This window comes from Solanum stenotomum, chromosome 6, assembly GCF_019186545.1.
Source record: "Solanum stenotomum isolate F172 chromosome 6, ASM1918654v1, whole genome shotgun sequence".
In the NCBI taxonomy this organism is placed as follows: domain Eukaryota; kingdom Viridiplantae; phylum Streptophyta; class Magnoliopsida; order Solanales; family Solanaceae; genus Solanum; species Solanum stenotomum.
Window position 1 is genome coordinate 22,059,722 of NC_064287.1, and position 20,222 is coordinate 22,079,943.

General features: G+C 41.2%; 1 non-coding gene across 1 annotated transcript; it reads left to right on the forward strand.

The window, feature by feature from the left end:
* Nucleotides 1–2,109: 2,109 nt before the first annotated feature.
* On the forward strand, nucleotides 2,110–5,619 carry LOC125869460 (28S ribosomal RNA). Its single transcript, XR_007446833.1, has one exon. It is a non-coding gene; the product is annotated as a 28S ribosomal RNA (ribosomal RNA).
* Nucleotides 5,620–20,222: the final 14,603 nt, after the last annotated feature.

Consider the following 20,222-nt stretch of genomic DNA (forward strand, 5'->3'; position numbering starts at 1 on the left):
AGAATGGGAGAACATCCCCAAGGATTCTTAGATGAAATCTACAAAATTGTAGATGCTATGGGTGTGTCATCTTGGGAGAAGGCGAAGTTGGCTTCCTACCAATTGAAAGAGGTGGCCTAAATTTGGTTCACTCAATGGAAAGCCAATAGACGGTTGAAGTGGGTCATGTAGAATGGGAGGAGTTTAAGGAAGCATTCTTGGGAAAGTACTTTCCCCGTGAGAAGAGAGAGTGTAAGATTGAGGAGTTTATAAACTCTAAGCAAGGTAGTATGAGTGTGGAGGAGTATGCTTTGAAGTTTAGCTTGTCGTCTACATATGCTCCATCCTTGGTGTCTAACTCTAGATAGGAGATGAGTAGGTTTGTTACCGGTGCATCCGACTTGGTTAAGGAAGGGTATCGTACGGCAATGCTCCATGGTGACATGAATATCTCTAGGTTTGTTGTGTATGCTCAATTTATTGAGGAGTCCAAACTTATGAGGGTGAATAAGGATTTAAAAAGGGGTAGGTCCGATGAGCAAGGACAACCTAGGTTTAAGAAGAGGGTTCCTAATCAAGATTTCTCAATTGTTCCTAAGTTCAACCAAGAGAGAGGTGGTAGTTCACAATTTGTTAAGCCTACTTGTTCCACTTTTGGGAAGAAGCATTTTGGGAAATGTTTAGCCAGTACTAATGGGTGCTATGGTTGTGGAAAGGATGATCATAAGGTGAGAGATTGTCCTACTCTTGTGGCTAAAGGGAGAGATGCTAAGCAAGCTTCTTATAGTGGTCCATACGTTGAGGGTCAAAAGAAAACTCGTTTCTATGCTCTCCAAGCTAACAACGAAGCAAATCCAGATGAAGGTGCCGATAAGTTGTAGTTCCTTGTTTTGTAATGAGATCTTTATTTGTTGTTTATGATGGCCTAGCTGGGTTTCTCCTAAGTTGGGGATGGTATGTTGAATAGTAGGTTGTGGTGAGTGGGTAGTGGAGTGATGTTGGGGTAGTGGGATTGAAAGGGTGGGGAGTTAAAGTTATTATTATTTTTAAAATTAAATATGTAATATAATTATAATAATAAAAATGTTAAGTAATTATTTTGAATTAATAAAATATAAGAAAAGTCAAATAGCTAGTCTAAAAATGTAATTAAGAAATATTAGCTTGTTCAATACAATTTAAATTAAAAGAACAAATATATTTTTTTGTAGTTTCCGAATCTTTTAAAATAAACTTACTAAAATACGATGAAAAATAAAATATTTAATGTAGACCTAGAATAAATATACAAGGAATAAAAATGGTGTAAAACCTTATGTTTGGTCAAAAATTATGTGTCTACAATTAGTTAAACCAAGTTTGAGCAACACCTTTCAATTGGTAAGCGGCCAACTCCCCCTTCTCCACCGGCATCACTTCCGTGATAATCAAAATCATATAGACCTCATTGATAAACTCTTGAGGATCTTCCTCAACTCTAAACCCATAGAATTCTGTAGGATTCATCCTTGTGAAGTTCCTGACTCTTGAAGCCGCCGAATTCACATTTGAGCTTGTGGGAATCACAACTTCCTTATTGGCTTGGGCCGTCACCGCTTGAGCCAACACTTAAAAAGTAGCCCTACACTCCGCATTAGACACATTATCAGCCAAATGATCAACTAGAACTTGATGAGCTTCTAGTTATGCATTCTCCCTCACATTTCTTCTAGCATAAGCTCTCCGGGTGGTCATATCCTGAAGAACATAAGATAAGGATTAGGAGAGAAACATTATAGTTTTAAACTCTATCGCACAACTTAAGATTAATGAATGAAGTGGAGTTTCCTAATCATCTTGTTGCCTCTCATTCATAAATGTGGCGCTTTTCACACTCATGAACAAGACTCTACTAGACGTGGCTTATGAGACATCATAGGACCATTCTAAACCATGTGCTCTGATACAAACTTTGTCACCACTCAGGGGTATCCCCTAGTTGTAACATGATGTATAGAACCCCGAAGGACTCCATATGTAATGACGCGGACCCGAAAGGTCATTTTTGACAATTTTGAATAGTCATTTGACTATAGTTAATTAATTTGTTGGTAATTTGGTTATTGTTAATAATGGGTCAAGTCTGAAATATTAAAATAAGTTAGTAGGAATTATTACTGTTAATACATAATTAATTTAGAAAAGAAAATAAAGAGGAGTATAAAGAAAACTGACTTATGACGGCGTTAATGAACAAGTGCAAGTATTTGTTTCTCATAAATGGAATTTGTTTTATTGTTACATGCATGAGCACTCAATATATATATATATATGTCCTCAGCGGTGGATCGGGCCCATGTCCCCTGGAAAGGGGTGCCAGAGAGGGTGAGAGCCCCGTTGTACCCGGACACTGTCGCACCACGAGGTGAGTCTCGATTCGGGTTGTTTGGGAATGCAGTTCAAATCAAGCGGTGAATTTCGTCTAAGGCTAAATACGGGTGAGAGAACAATAGCGAACAAGTACCGCGAGGGAAAGATGAAAAAGACTTTGAAAAGAGAGTCAAAGAGTGCTTGAAATTGTCTGAAGGTAAGTGGATGGGGGTCGACAATGTGCCTTGGTCTGATGTGGAACGGTGACTAGCCGGTTTGCCGATCGACTCGTGGCGTGGACCAGCGTGGATTTGGGGGTGGCCAAGGTTTGGGTTCTTGATGCTCCCGTGAAACATCGTCTCCTTTATTGTGGTAGGCAGCGCGTGCCTCTGGCGTGCTTAGGCATCTGTACGCTCCGGATGCTGGCCTGTGGGCTCCCCATTCCACCCGTCTTGAAACACGAACCAAGGAGTCTAACATGTATGTGAATCAATGGGCGAGTAAACCCGTAAGGCAAAAAGAAATTGATTGGTGGGATCCCCCTCATGGGTGCACTGCCGACCGGCCTTGATCTTCTGAGAAGGTTTCAAGTGTGAGCATTCTTGTCGGGACCCAAAAAGATGGTCAACTATGCCTAGGCTTTTTAAAACCAGATGAATCTCTGATGGAGGCCCGCAATGATACTAACATGCAAATCATTTGTCTGACTTGGGTATAAGGGCAAAAGACTAATCGAACCGTTTAGTAGATGGTTCCCTCCGAAATTTCCCTAAGGACAGGTCGAGATCACGTGCAGGTTCTATCGGGTAAAGCCAATGATTAGAGGCCTCTGGGTGCAACGTCCTTGACCTATTCTCAAACTTTAAATAGGTAGGACGGTGCGACTGCTTTGTTGAGCCGTGCCACAGAATCAAAAGCTCCAAGTAGGCCATTTTGGGTAAGCAGAACTGGTGATGCGGTATGAACCGGAAGCCGGGTTACAGTGCTAAACTGCGCGTTAACCTAAATCCGCTAAGGAGTGTGTCACAACTGACCTACCAAATCAAATAGCCTCGAAAATAGAAACGCATGAACTACACCCGACCATTGGGGAAAGTGCTAGGCCCTAATGATTTGGAGGGCGCGGCGGTCGCTGCAAAACCTTGGGCATGATCCTGGGCAGAGCAGCCGTCTGTGTAGATCTTGGTGGTAGTAGAAAATATTCAAATGAGAACTTTGAAGGACGAAGAGGGGAAAGGTTCCATGCGAATGACACTTGCACATGGGTTAGTCGATCCTAAGGGTCAGGGGAACAATACCAGATAGCTTGTTTCGCACGTACTTAGAAAGGGAGCCAGGTTAAACTTCCTGAACCGGGACGTGGCGGTTGATGACAACATTAGAAAGTCCCGAGATGTCGGTTATAGCCTCAGGAAGAGTTGTCTTTTTTGTGTAATAGACTACCAACCCTGGAATTGGCTCAGCCAGAGGTAGGGTCCAGCGGCTGTAAGAGCACCGCATGTCGCGTGGTGTTTGATGCGCTCCCGGCAGCCCTTGAAAATCCAGAGGACCGAATTTTGTCCACGCCCAGTCGTACTCATAACCGCATCAGGTCTCCAAGGTTAACAGACTCTGGTTGATGAAACAATGTAGGCAAGGAAAGTCGGCAAAATTGATTTGTAACTTTGGGAAAAGGATTGGCTTTGAGGGATAGGAATGGGGGTCCCAGTCTCGAACCCATCGACTGTCGATGGACTGCTCGAGCTGCTCCCGCGGTGAGAAAGGGTCAACACGTTCCGACTGGCGGATGGACTAGGAACGGTTCCTTTGGGAGGCTTCCCTAAGCGTAGAACAACCAACTCAGAACTGGTACGGACAAGGGGAATCCGACTTATTAATTAAAACAAATCATTATGATAGTCGTAATGGATGTTTATGCAATGTCATTTTGGCCCAGTGCTCTGAAGGACAAAGTGCAGAAATTCACCAAGCGTGGGTAAACGACGTGAGTAAATATGACTCTCTTAAGGTAGCCAAATGTCTCGTCATATAATTAATGACATACATGAATGGATTAACAGGATTCCCGCTATCCCTGTCTACTATCCATGAAAACCACATACATGGGAACGGGCTTGCCAAAATCAGCAGGGAAAAAAGACATTGTTGAGCTTTACTATAGTCCAGCCTTGTGAAAATACTTGAGAGGTGTAGTATAAGTGGGAGTTGAAAGGCGAAAGTGAAATACCGCTACTTTTAACGTTATTTCACTTATTCCTTGAATCAGAAGTGGGACACTGTCCCTCTTTTTGGACCCACGGCTCGCTTCGCGGGCCAATCTGGGTGGAAGACATTGTCAGGTGGGGAGTTTGACTGGGGCAGCACATCTGTTAAAAGATAACGCACATGTCCTAAGATGAGCTCAACGAGAACAGAAATCTTGTGTGGAACAGAAGGGCAAAAGCTCATTTGATCCTGATTTCCAGTACGAATACGAACCGTGAAAGAGTGGCCTAATGATTCTTCAGACCTTCGAAATTCAAAGCTAGAGGTGTCAAAAAAGTTACTACAGGGATAACTGGCTAGTGGCAGCCAAGCGTTCATATCGATGTTGCTTTATGATCCTTCGATGTCGGCTCTTCCTATCATTGTGAAGAAGAATTCACCAAGTGTTGGATTGTTCACCCACCAATAGGGAACATGAGTTGAGTTTAGACCATCATAAGACAAGTTACCACAGGGATAAGTAGCTTGTGGTAGCCAAGCATTCATAGCGACGTTTTTTTTTATCCTTCTATGTCGACTCTTCCTATCATTGTGAAGCAGAATTCACTAAGTGTTGGATTGTTCACCCACCAATAGGGAACGTGAGCTGGGTTTAGACCATCGTCAGATAGGTTAGTTTTACCATATTGATAACAGTGTCGCAATAGTAATTCAATCTAGTACAAGAGGAACCGTTGATTCACACAATTGGTCATCGCGATTGGTTGAAAAGCCAGTGGCACGAAGCTACCGTATGTTGGATTATGATTGAACTCCTCTAAGTTAGAATCTGGGCTAGAAGCAACATATGCACTCACCGTCCACTTGCTGACCCACAGTAGGGGACTTTGGCCCCCAACGGCACGTGTCGTTGGCTAAGTCGCAGCGACGGAAGCGTCGCGGTGACCGCCTTTAATTACAAATTCCATCAAGTGTCGGGTAGAATCTTTTGTAGACAACTTAAATACGCAACAGGGTATTGTAAGTGGCAGAGTGGCCTTGCTGCCACGATCCACTGAGATTCAACCCTTTGTCGCTCCGATTCGTCCCCCCCACCTTCCCCCTCCCCTAACCTCAAATCCAATCATTTTTAAATTTTTAAAAGAGATGTTCTTTTATGTATTGCTTGCATCTTTGGAAGGAAAACAATCACTAAGTGTTAAAAAATAAGTACCGATAATAACATGGTACGTGAAATTTACTAGTTTACCGCTAAGTGTTGAACTATATGTTCTATGCCGATCAAAATGTTATTCAATAACGATGCTCCATTACGAGGTTTTCCATGACATTGTATTAATTTATCATGCATAATGACATGTTAAGGTCCCAATAACGATGTCGCTATAAAAGGTTTTTAGGGATGTCTGGTGCGATTCTAAGGCAAAGTAAGATATCAATGGGCATGTGGGTCTATGTAGGCAGTAGGGGCAGTTCACGTTCAGTGCCAAGCAATATCACCCAAGCGTTTTCGGCCAACGGCATGTGACATCAGCCAAGGCGTACACACATCGAACGTTGCAAGTGCACATCGGGCAAGCGACGTCGGCCAATGGAAGGCTGTATCAGCCAAGTGACATTGGTCGTGAATTGCCCGAATCGGCCGTGGCCTGTGCACATCGCTCAGCCGACATCCGCCATGGACTAACCACATCGATCGTGGACTTCCTACATCGGCCATGTCCAGTGCACATCGCTCTGTCGTCGTCGGGCGTGGCTTGCCCGCATCGCCCTTGGCCTGCACACAACGGTTAACGAATATCAGACGTAGCCTACCCGCATCGCCTTTGGCTTGGGCACAACGGTCAGCCGACTTCTGACGTGGGCTGGCATCATCGGTCGTGGCCTGTGCACATTGATCAATCGTCGTCAGGTGTGGCCTGCCCGCATTGCCCTTGTCTTGCGCATAACGGTCAGCCGACGTCGGAAGTGGCCTGCCCACATCGCCTTTGGCCTACACAGAACGGTTCCCAATTCATTGAGGAATGCTACCTGGTTGATCCTGCCGGTAGTCATATGCCTGTCTCAAAGATTAAGCCATGCACGTGTAAGTATAAACACATTTAGACTATGAAACTTCGAATGGCTCATTAAATCAGTTATTGTTTGTTTGATGGTATCTACTACTCGGATAACTGTAGTAATTCTAGAGCTAATAAGTTCAACAAACCCCAACTTCTGGAAGGGATGCATTTATTAGATAAAAGGTCGACGCGGGCTCTGGTTGCTGTGATGATTCATGATAACTCGACGGATCGCATGGCCATCGTGCCGGCGACGCATGATGAGTCCACAGTTTAGACTCATTTTGGGCTTGATTTTTATAGATTTAGTATCCTTAAATGCATCTTTTGTCTCAATTACTGATAAAAATCCTTAAGTTTCAGGTATTCGGAGTTTGAGCCAAAGCATTGATTAGTCCACTAATAGGACTCATTTAGGGCTATGTTATGACAGAATTAGTGTCCTCAAATACATATTTTATGTCAATATCTGATGAAAACCCTTAACTTTCAGGCATTTGGAGTTTGAGGGAAAGCATGGACAATACTTAGCAAAAAAGGAACAAAGGCAGCTGAAAGAACAAAGAAATTAAGATTTGAGAATCGCCAAACCCATTCGGCGAGTCGCCCAAAGGTCTTATCCTCGCCTTTTGTTCCAGTGTTCTTAGGCCTGAAAGAAAAGATCAAATCGGTGGTGAAAAAGAACAATCGGCATATCGCCAAGCAGTTCCGCAAAGCAGTAGTATGTCACCTAATGATCCAAAACATGACGATGCTGAAGGATAGATCAAGATGGCGATGAAACCTACTAAAGGGCGAATCGCCGAGTTGATCAGCGATCTCAACTAATGATGCCGAATGATCCGCTGCAGCACAGATTTTTGAAAACTATAAATACTTGTTGAAAGTTGTAGCTTAATATCAGATATTTAATATAGAAATTTTTATCATAGAATTTTGAGTTCTATGTGTGGAGAGGGTTTTGAAAAATATAAAGATTCAAAGGGTTGCAACTCCAAGATTTTTGACTTGGGTCTTGGGGATTCTTCACTCTTTGCCTTTTTGAGACTTAAATCTTCATACCTATTTGAATGCAAACTCATATTGGTAAAAAATTCTATCTCTTTTACATGTCTAGCTAAAACCCCAATTCTTGGGGTGTGATTTTCTGAATATGGGTTAGATTATCTATTGGGTCTTGCAAGTTGATGGTTTATTTATTGTGTAAATGTGTTTTTGTTTAGTACTTATGGTGGAACTTGATGAAATTATAGTTGCAATTATGATTTAAACTTGTGTTTTCGGCTTGTTTGAGAGAGAAGTCGTAAAACTAACACTACTAAATTGATGACTGGTGGGAGTGGGTCAACATGAGGTTCAGCTTGAGATAGTGAACCCTAGTCCTTCTCCCACAAACTCAGCTTGAAAGACTGAGTGGGCTAAGGCGGAGGTTGTTCTTCATGCTACAAGTGGGTGTCCAAGAAGAACCTATTTGATTTGGGGTAAGTTGCTCGAGAGAGAATTTACCCCCACTATAGTCTAGCCTAGTCACAAATACTCAACGGATTTACTATCAAAAACATGTACCTAATAGTCTAGTCTAACCTGTATACCTGTCACATCCAAAGAATTTTGTCTCCTTGATTAGTACTCTTTGCATTTTTGATGTTTTTGCTTACTTGTCACAAAACCCCATTGATAATTGACACTTGTGTCACCCCTTAGATATAACATGTTTATATTCAATAATGTTTTTAGCTATGACTAATTAGAACTTTATTTTATTTTTCTATTAATTCTCAAGCCAATTCCTTTGGGACTCGACCCCAACCCTTGGTTGGGTTACTTTACTATTGTACAATCGTAGACACTTGCATTGGAAGTTGTGTCTTGATTACGCAAACATCAAAATGGCACCGCTGCCAGGGAGTGGTGTCACTTGACAATTCTTAGATTAGTAGATTTTTTGTTCTTCTTAGTTGTAGTTTACTCACATAATCTTTAATTTTGTTTTGTTTGCTTGTGTGAATATTTCAGAAAGCTTGAGTATCAATGGAAGCCAAGTGGGGCACCAAGAGGATATCAAAAATCTCAACGATGTCCAAGAGCCCAACATCAGCGGTCCCTATCTCCTGGGAGGTATTGGAGCGATCCGATTACCTCCAGCTGAGAGAAATGCAGTGTTCCACATAACGAGTACTATGTTGCAACTCTTCCAACTTAAGGTATTTTTTAGTGAGTTGGCTCACTAGCATCTTCAGAACTTCGTGGATGTGTGCGGACAATTCTCGTTCAAAAACATATCTCAGCAGGCAATCCGGTTAAGATTATTCCTTTTCTCGTTGATGGCAGAGGCGCGCAAATGGCTGGCCGGGTTTTCGCGTGAATCCATCACTTCCTGGGAGGAATTGGTAACCGCATTTCAAGTGCAATTTTTCCCTCCCTCGAAGATGATGACCCTTCGGGATAACATTCAGAGCTTTAAGCATTAGGAAGTAGTGCCTCTATACGAAACTTGGTTATGGTTCAAAAAGTTGGTGATTCAATGCCCAACCCATAGTTTTCCTGATAATGTGTTGCTTCAGTACTTTTACCGGAGTTTGGACTCAATTAACAAAAGGGTGGCTGACCAACTTTCGCCTATAGGCTTAATGCCATAACTATATGTAGTAGCAGTCCAACTTTTAGATGGCATGACAACCATCAACATAGTGTGGTACACTCGCGAGGACCAAGTCTCTCCTCTCACCTTCAAACTCTGTAAGGAGCAAATTGAAAAAGATCATGATAGACACCAAAACATGGACAAGATCATGACACAAGTTGACATTTTATCCAAAACTGTCATGGGGGCTTATGCCCGTGGTGTCAATGTTGTAGGGGTTGGGAGTGCAAATCCTGAGGAGATGAAGTTTGAAGCTTTGTATAACGAGAAGGTAAATTTTCTATCCAACCAAGGCGGTAGCTATTGTTCAAACTATCCAAGGCAGTGTGGTAACCAGGGTTAGGCTAGAGACGAAGGCTGGAAGAATCAAGATCGTGTATAGATGGACCATTATCTGAATTGGAAGGATGGGGAGAAGGATAGATATGTGCCTCTCCATGAGTGCAAAAATCCCAAGGACTCGGTAGGTGGTAGGACTGAGGATATGCTCTCACGTATTCTCAACAAAGTTGAAGGGTCAGACAAAATGTTAAAAGGCATGAAAGAAGAAGTGTCCACCCTTAGCAAGACCATCACCTCCTATTCAGTTTTGATCAAGCAGTTAGAGACCCAAATGGGTCATATCTCGTCTCACATCAATCCGAGACAACAAGGGGGTTTGCCTAGTGACACTATAGTCAGCCCCAAAAATGAAGTTTGAAGGTGGAGTTACGTCGTGCCACGACGTTAACTAACGCGTTGTTTTGGAGGAAACCCAAAACCCTTAATTGCTTTATGTTGCTTTGATAAAATAATGGTGTGTTGATTGTGCAGATGAAAGTGTGGAAAGTGATCAAAAAGTGCAGATTGGCGAGCAACAGGTCCGATCAGGGACTCTGTGAACGGTTTTGCGACTCCATACTAGACCGTCGTTAAACTCAAGACCAACTTACATTGGATTTTGTAAAACTCGGGGAGCACAGGAAATTCTTGGCAAATCGCCGACCTTGTCGGTGATCCCAGTGGAAACCGTTGGTTGGACTCCCCAATTAACAGGGGGATTTTGTAAAAATTGGCAAAGAATGTGATTGCTCGGCGTGACGCCGAATGGTTTAGCGCTCACGACTAATGTCCTGAGTGGTTAAGAACTGGACGATTTTTCAAGCTAAAGGTTTAAAAGTTTCAATTTCCTACGCTCTCCCTCATTTACAAACATTACATGCTCACACCTAGTTTTACTTTCAATATAGTTGCATCTCTAATGTATTTTGGTTGATTTGTGCTCGGAATTGGATTACATTGCCGCCTAGCGTTTCAATCATTCCATAGTCAGCACAAGAGGTAGATTTTGTGAAACATCCCGACTTTTCCAAATGTCTAAATTAACTTGTACCTTCGTCAAAAGACAAAGAGGGTGAGTAATAAATAAAAAAGGATGTGGTATGTCATATTTTAAGTGTTCAAGGGTTTTATCTCAAGTTTTCAAGTTAAGTAAGTGGCAAAATAAAAGTTGGCGAAAGTTATCATAAGTTCCTTTTTAAAGATTTCTTTGAAATTTGGGTCAAATGTATTGGATGTTTTCTCCCAATATATAAATAGTTAGAAGACCTATTATCCATTAAATCTAAAGCCTACGAGTCTAGTTTGCAACGCACAAAACCCTGTATCAAACGGACATCCGAGTAAAAAGTTATGAGGGCTTTACTAGAGACTGCTAGGGTAAAAATCCTGGTCGGATCCGGGTCAGGTAAAGAAATATGATATGTCAGCTATTTAACATTTTTAGCCATGGAAACAATTCATTTTAGTTCCAAAACCAGAGAGAAAGCTTAGGAGAGAGGGTTTCTATAGAGTCCTAGTATAATGAAGGTGCATACCAGCTGTGTATATATAGTGTTTTCGAAGATTAGGACATAAGGAACAACTTTCGTGAAGGAACTACGGTCTTTCGAGCGTTCATTGGAAAGGTCCTGACAGACGACTGAGTAGACCTCCTCAACAGCAGGATTGACTCTTATCCGGTTGGCTAGCCCTTTTCCTCCAGAGTTGCCAGAGTTGGGAGGTTTGTTACCTTTTATTGCATATATCTTTATGGGTAGGTTGGGGAACTATCCCGCTAATATTTACTACTCTTAGAGGCTTGCAGACTGGTGTGTGGGGTGTATAGCTACGTTATGGCCATACTAGCCTATGTGGTTGGTTTGCTGAAGCTTGTGAGCTGTTTGATGTATTGTATTGATATATACCTGCTTTTAGTTTTGGTATAGATATCATGGTGGCCTCGACAGCCCAATCAGGACTTCTGTGCTAGTTAGCTATTTATTTATATGATCTCCTAGAAGTAGCTATTTCTTTTATAGATCAGTTGGCAGGGGCCTTGCCGGCCGATGGCTTAGTTTTAAGCCAAGATATACTTGTTTGATTTCTTGATTGCATGTGGCTGCCATGCGCTAGGGGCAAATGGTTCAGCAGGGTCGGCTCGGGCTTGAGTTTTGGCATTAGGAGACAGTTGTGCCCCTTGAGTTTTCCAAGTGTGAGTTCTGGTTGAACTCTATTGCTTTCTTAGGTCATATTGTATCATATGCAGGCATTTCGGTTGATACACAAAAGATTGAGGCCATAAAAACTTGGCCCAGCCCTATCACTCCGATTGAGGTTCGTAGTTTCTTAGGGTTAGCTGGGGTACTACAGAAGGTTTGTAGAGGGGTTTTCTTCACTTTCAGCACCATTAACGAAGCTGACTCAAAAGGCAGCTAAGTTCCAGTGGACTGAGGCTTGTAAGCATAGTTTCCAGGAGCTAAAGGACAGGTTGACATCAGCACCAGTTCTAGCATTTCCAAAGGGTTCAGAAGGCTATGCAATGTACTGTGATGCTTCTGGTTTTGGGTTCGGATGTTTTCTATTGCAACATGGTAAGGTTATCGCATATGCTTCAAGGCAGTTGAGGAAGGATGAGAAGAACTATCCGACCTACGATTTAGAGTTGGCTGCAGTTGTGCATGCATTAAATATCTGGAGACACTATTTATATGGCGTTCATGTTGACATTTTCATAGATCATAAAAGCCTTTAATATATCTTTAAATAGATGGAGTTAAATTTGCGACAACGTTGATGACTTGAGTTACTGAAAGACTACGACGTGGATATTTTATATCATCCAGGAAAGGTGAATGTNTGTTGACATTTTCATAGATCATAAAAGCCTTTAATATATCTTTAAACAGAAGGAGTTAAATTTGCGACAACGTCGATGACTTGAGTTACTGAAAGACTACGACGTGGATATTTTATATCATCCAGGAAAGGTGAATGTGGTAGCTGATGCCCTCAGTCAAAAATCTATGGGTAGTTTATCCCACTTAGGTTTTGAGAAGCGGGAGCTAGTGCGAGAGCTTCGTCAGTTAGCTAGCTTAGGAGTCAGATTGTTAGAGGCAGACGATAGTGGGGTCACAATTCAGGATACAGCCGTATCATCTCTAGTTGTAGAAGTAAAATCACGACAGCAAGAGGATCCTAGCTTAGAGCTAATGCTCAGGATCAACAATCTTTAGCATTTGATATAGCAGAAGATAGAGTCCTTAGATATAGCGGTCGATTATGTGTATTGAATGATGCAGGGCTTCGACATAGAATTTTGGAAGAGGCACATCATTCCCGTTATTCTATTCACCCTGGTTCGACGAAGATGTACCATGATATTAAGGAGATTTATTGGTGGCAGGCGATGAAGAAGGAAATTGCTGAGTTTGTGGCGCAGTGTCCTAACTGCCAATAGGTGAAGGTTGAGCACCAAAAGCCCGCTGGGCTAGTTTAGGAGATATTCATTACTTTGTGGAAGTGGAAAGCAATTAATATGGATTTTATTATAGGGTTACCTCGATCGTTTCACAAGTTTGACTCTATTTAAGTAATGATAGACTAACAAAATCACCCCACTTCTTACCAGTCATGGCTAGTTTTTCGGATGAAGACTATGCAGGGCTCTATATTAGAGAGATTGTTAGGCTACACGGTGTCCCAGTATCTATTATCTCTAATAGAGGAGAACAATTTACCGCCAAATTCTAGATGTCCTTCCAGAAAGGATTACGAACACAAGTTAATCTTAGTACCACCTTTCACCTCAAACAGATGGCCAGACTGAGTGCACAAATTTGACACTCAAGGATATGTTACGGGCGTGTGCGCTAGACTTTAAGGGAAGTTGGGATGACCACTTGCCTCTTATTAAGTTCGCATATAATAATAGTTATCATTCCAGAATCTGGATGGCACCTTATGAGGCATTGTATGGGAGAAAATGTAGATTCTCTATTGGATGGTTTGAGGTAGGTGAGTCAGGGTTGATCGGACCCGACTTAGTCCAGTAGACAGCAGAGAAAATTAAGCTCATTCGGGAGAGGTTGGTAACAACTCAAAGCCAACATAAGTCATACTCAGATGTGCGACGAAGGGACTTAGAGTTTTGTGTCGATGACTGGGTATTCTTAAAAGTCTCGCCTATTAAAGGTGTTATGATATTTGGCAAAAAAGGCAAGCTTAGTCCAAGATTCATTGGGCCATACCGGATCCTTCGGAGGGTAGGACAAGTGGCTTATCAGTTAGAATTGCCTTCGGGGCTAGAATTTGTTCATCCAATTTTTCATGTATCAATGCTACGGAAGTGTGTAGGAGACCCTTATCGGGTTGTCCCAGTTGAGGATGTTCAGATCACAAAGGATTTGTCCTACGAGGAAACTTCAGTTGCCATATTATATCGACAGGTCCGTAAATTGAGGACCAAGGAGGTGGCTTCGCTTTAAGTATTATGGAGAAACAAGAATAGAGAAGAGGTGACCTAGGAAGCTGATGATGGCATGAGGTCCAAATATCCTCACTTGTTTCATACCCTAGGGTGATAGCATATCATTTTATATTAGTTAATTAAGGTTAGATACCTATCCATTTTTATTTTTTTTTATTTTTTTATTATTACTTATTATTATGGTTGTTGTTGTTGTATTTTGCTCGCACTGTTATTGCGGAGTTGTAGTGCTTAGCTATTTACATCAGTTGGCAGGGGCCTTGCCGGCCGATGGCTTACTTTTAAGCTGAGATATATCTGTTTGATTTCTTGATTGCGTGTGGCTACCATGTGCTAGGAGAAAATGGTTCAGCAGGGTTGGCTCGGGCCTCAGTTTTGGCATTAGGAGCCGGGTGCGCCCCTTGAGTTTGGGGTGTGACATTTTGTATTCCCCAAATTTATTTTATGAAAATTTATGCTCATTTACAATAACCAGATCTTGTTGAAACTGTCCTGACCCTGTCGGGTAGGACTAGATTGTTTACACGCATGCTTTAATTTGACAATCTTGCTCGAGTATTTATGACCGTTGAATTCCAGTGATTGTATGCCTTAATATGGATTAAAATTCGAAGGGTTGTGTTTGGGTGCTATGGGTCATACCTTGATTGTACTAATGCATACTTTGATTTTGTCTTCAGGGGTTACAGGGTTGAATTCGAGAAGATGGGTTGAAAATAGGTACGTTGAGCCGTTTGGCGAGCTGAGTCGTGCTCGCCGAACCACTCAGAGGTTTGCCTAACCTCCCCATTTCTCCTTTAATTTAATGATAAATGTGTTGTTAATTCTATAACTTTTGGCGAGAAGTTAAGGTCACCAATGACTTTCGGCGACTCACCGAAAGTCTCGCTTTACCCTTGTCAACTCCCCTGGATGTTTGTGCACTGTAGCTCTTAGCAGACTAACTCTAGATCACCGAATGATATCGGCAAGTCACTGAAAGAGTTGGTGAAGTTTATTAGTGCTTTTGTCAAATATTTCTCTAACTTCTCTTCGAGTTTTACAGATATCACTAAAGCTAAAGCTGCCGAAAGAATAATGCTAGCTCAATAGAAGTCCAAAGGAATTGTGATAAAGGAAGATGCAGTTACATCGAAAGGAAAAGCTTCGAAACTACCCATAACTACTGGGAAAGGCAAGGAAAAGAGGCCCACTCCTGCCAGGAAAACCATTACCCTAGACCCTAATACTCTTCTATGAGCCAAGGGATTTTGCAAAGTGGTGCATGTTTTTCCAGTCAATAGACCTTGGTGAAGCTGGGACTGTTGTTCCCCTTGAGGTGACCTTCGGCACTGATCCCCAGTCTTAGGGTAAGGCATTGGACACTGATGCCCACATAGATAGAGCGACCGATTAGCCAGGATCCCCTCTTTACCTCCCTCTTTGTCTTACTTTATTTTGACTTTTGGTTTTTGTGTTAATTGCATTTGAGGACAAATTGCTTTTATTTGTGATGGGGTGAGGCCCACCTTTGTGTGCTATTCGTGAATTATGTTTGTTTATGTATTTTGGTTGTAAGCTATAATTGTGTTAAATACTACTTATTGTTGATGTTTGATCTTGTGGCAGCTTTTATTTTAAATTGCAAAATGATTTTGATCCGTCCAAATTTTTTTGCCACCTCTCGTGTGCTCAACGTGAATGTTCTTTTGCAAAATTTGAGTCTCGATTCCAATCAATACCGTTGACTTGAATAGTGCTCTCAATCGAACAAACATGAATGCGCAGCTACGATGAAGCCAAATGAAGTTGCATAGACAATATGTGAACTCTTTGCATCTCGTTATGACTAGCCTAGTATCGAATTGAGTCTCTTGTGATGATCATTGCAGACTAGAGAAAGTGTGGAGTCTTGTTTAACTTATAGTGTCAATGCCTAGTGTGATGAGCTTACCTGTGAACTATACATGATAGATGCTAGAATTTGCCCCTTTGGTTCGGTCAACTAAGTGATGCTATCTCTTAATATGATATTAGGCAACGTCTAAGAGTGTGAGATAATTTGACATAAACCAGTTTTGTGACCTACCTTGTGAGTGTGTGAACCGCTTTTGAGCACCCCTTGAGTCTTACCTTTCTTTAGAAGAAACATGATGAAAACTAGACCTCTCTTAATCCACTACCTATAATCCTCTAGATTTGAGGTTTATTGAATAGACAACTTAGGCCAAAAGCCTAAGTTGGGGGTGTGGTGAAAACAAAAGGGAAAGTCAAGAAGTGCATGGAAAGTCTCCTTTAACCCATGGTTTTGAGAAAAATGGAACCCCTCCATATAAAAAAAAGAGAGAGAAAATCGAAAGAAAAAGAAAGTTATGGAATAAAGTACAAAAGAAATGGGGTTTCCCAACAATTCATGGAAAGTGAATAATAGGATGACTTATGAGCACTAAAGAAAATGATGAAGGAAGAGGAAAGGAAGTGTTGTGAGTTCCACATTTCATGAGGATGAAAGTCACTGAGCCTAAATGACCATACCTTTGCACTCAACCTCATCAGAAGCCTTGAAAATACCTTCTTAATCTTGAGTGAGCCGAAGCAAGTGTTGATTGGAAAATACAGGCAAACCTATTTGTCAAATTATGCATTATGTTCTTCTTTGTGAGTGTGAGCGTTGCATTTGATTCCAAAACATTAAATGATTAAAACATTGTGTGTTAATATGGAATCATTCCTTGTGTGAGGGCATTTGAACACTTTGCTTGAGCTTGAACTTGCATTTGAAGCAAGTATTGTGAGCATGAGATTCTTTGATATTGGTGAGTCACAACTTGAATCTTTGAGTGCACATTTGATCTTTGCTTAAGTAAATTAAGTCTTGTTGTGTGCATTCATGATTGAGTCTTGTGTAGCATTGTTTGGGATACCTTTTTTGAACGACTGAATTTGAGTTTGCTTGAGGACAAGCAAAAGTTTAAGTTGGGGGTTTTGATGAGTCCACAAATTGGACTCATTTAGGGCTATATTTTGATAGAATTAGTGTCCTCAAATGCATATTTTATCTCAATATCTTATGAAAACCCTTGAGTTTCAGGTTTTTGAAGTTTGAGGGAAAGCATGGACACTACTTAGTACAAAAGGAACAAAGGCAGCTGAAAGAACGAAGACATGAAGATCTGAGAATCGCCGAACCCATTCGTTGAGTCGTCAAAAGGTCTTATCCTCTCCTTTTGTTCCAGTGTGCTAAGCCTTGAAAGAAAGGATCAAATCGACGGTGACAAGGAGCTGTCGGCGTGTCACCGAGCAGTTCCACAAAGCAGTACTATTTTTCCCAATGATCCAAAACACGATGATGCTGAAGGATAGAGCAAAATGGCGATGAAACCTACCAAAGGGCGGATCGTCGAGTTTATCGGCGATCTCGACTAACGACGCCGAATGATCCGCTATAGCATAGATTTTTGAAAACAATAAATACTCGTTGAGAGTTGTAGCTTATATCAAATTTTTAATATAGAAATTTTTAACATAGAATTTCGAGTTCTAAGTTTGGAGAGGGTTTTGAAGAGATTGAAAATTCAAAGGGTTTCAACTCCAAGATTTTGGACTTGAGTCTTGTGGATTCTTCACTCTTTGCTTGTTTTGAGACTTAAATCTTCATACCCATTTTAATACACACTCATATTGCTATAAATTTCTATCTGTTTTACATGTCTAGTTAAAACCCCAATTCTTGGGGTGTGATTTTGTGAATATGGGTTAGATTATCTGTTGGATCTTGCTTGTTGATTGTTTATTTACTGTGTAAATGTGATTTTGTTTAGTAGTTGTGGTGGAACTTAATGAAATTGTAGTTGCAAATATGATTTCACTTTTGTGTTTTCGACTTGCTCGAGAGAGAGATCGTAAAACGAAGACTACTAAATTGATGGCTGGTGGGAGTGGGTTGACATGAGGTTCAGCCTGATAGAGTGAATCCTAGTCCTTCTCCCACACACTCAGATCGAGAGAGTGAGTGGGCTAAGGCGGAGGTTGTTCTTCATGCGGCAAGTGTGTGTCAGAGAGGAACCTATTTGATTCGGGGTAAGTTACTCGAGAGAGAATTTACCCTCATTATAGTCCAGCTTAGTCACAAATACTCAACAGATTTACTATCAAAAGCATGTACCTAATAGTCTAGTCTAACCTGTATTCTTATCACATCCCAAGAATTCTCTCTCCTTGATTAGTACTCTTTGCATTTTTGCCTATTTATCACAAACCCCCATTGATAATTGACGCTTGCGTCACCCCTTAGATTTAACATGTTTATATTTGATAATGTTTTTAGCTATGACTAATTAGAACTTAATTTTATTTTTCAATTAATACTCAAGCCCACTCCCTTGGGACACGACCCCAACTGTTGGTTGGGTTACTTTACTATTGTACGATCGTAGACACTTGCATTGGAAGTTCTGTCTTGATAACACAAACATCAAGCATGGACACTACTTGGCAAAAAGGAATAAGGCAGCTGAAAGAACAAGAAACAGAAGACCTGATGATTGCCCAAACAATTGGGCGAGTTGACGAATGTCCATGGTCTTGCCTAATGTTCTATTGAGCTAAGCCCTGGAAGAGGTGACCACATTGGTGATAGAAAAGAGCATTCGACGGATCGCCGAACAACCATGATATCTACTAAAGTTACAGAATGCTGGAGCTAAATTCAGGGAAATTTCGGCGAGGAATAGAGCCAGTTGGCGTGTCACCGATCTATTCAGTGAAGGACAATCATATCGCCAAAGTTTGCTGAAAAAGATCTGCACACACGCTGGTGAACGAAATAATAGAGAGAAGGCGATTCGCGAAAGTGTTCGGCGATCTCAATTTGGATCGTCTAAAGTTACAGTCGCCAAACCATGAAAGAGTCAAATCTGAAAGCGAGATAGAGAACATTGTCGCATCGCCGACCTATCGGTGCATCGGCGCATCGCCGACCTATCAGCGACATTCGACTAACCTTGCCCGAATGGTCTATAGCAGTCACACATTAGACTTATTTTAATTTATTTTTGGAGAGGAGAGAGGGTATTCAGAAATGAGTGAACAAAATAATTTAGTGAGAGGATAGCACGAAAGGCTCTGCAGAGGGATTTTTATCGAAATATTTTTAGAGATTTTGTAATCAAGAAGATCTTTAGCTGATTTCTTCATAAAAATTCTCATTTTTCTATATTCACTTATGGAAGAAGAATGGATGTGAATTTTTCTACTTCTGATGTGAGTGGCTAAAACCCCTCTATTTGGGTTTTGACTATGAAGCCAATTGTTGAAGTTTTGCTAAGTGGGTTTTGTTGAAATGCAAATAGGGAGGTTAATTTGAAGTGGGTCTTAATTGTTACTACGTATTGAGTTTGTTTTACATATTTAGTGTAATTGATTCCGCGTTGTGAGCTTGCTCGAGAGAGAAGCACATAACCAAGGTAGAAATCTTAGCATTCTTAGTAGTGGGTTACCCAAATTTCAGCTCCAGAGAGTGAAATTCGAAATATATCCTTTGTATCTAGCTCAAGAGAGTGGATTTGATGAGGACAAAGGTTTGGGCATCTTACAATTAGTGATGAAGTTCGAGAGAATTCGTCATAGAAAAGGTAATTGTTCGAGAGAAAGTTATCTTATATATGGCTCGACCTACCCACAACAAAATAACCTACTATTTGTATCAACATTCACCCTCTAAAGTAAAATTCGACAATTGGCTGGTCAATTCTCCAAGTTCTACTCTAGTATTTGTTTAATTTGTGTTTATTCGTGAAGTTGAATTGAAATTGGGCAAACATAATCATAACATTGACGGGATTGTGTCAAAGTTTCATTTTTTAATTTAAAGGAAAAACTACTCCCTTGGGATTCGACCTGAACCCTTGTTTTGGTTATATTACAATTAAACGATCGCTGATACTTAGTATTGAGTGAAGTACATTTGATTGGGTTTATCAAAATGGCGCCACTGTTAGGGAGTAACATTACCTAGAGTTCTTTGATTGAATGTTTGTCACTCTCAAATTTGCTGGTTGTAGTTAAATTGGTTTTGGCTGCATTGTGTAAGTGTTGGCTGGACCACATAGAAGTGGACATGAGTTAGGACGAGATGAACGATAGTCAAGCAGGTCATCGTGATGGTATAGACGACATCAATAATGTCTACAACCCGGATCAATCAAGTGGAATGGGT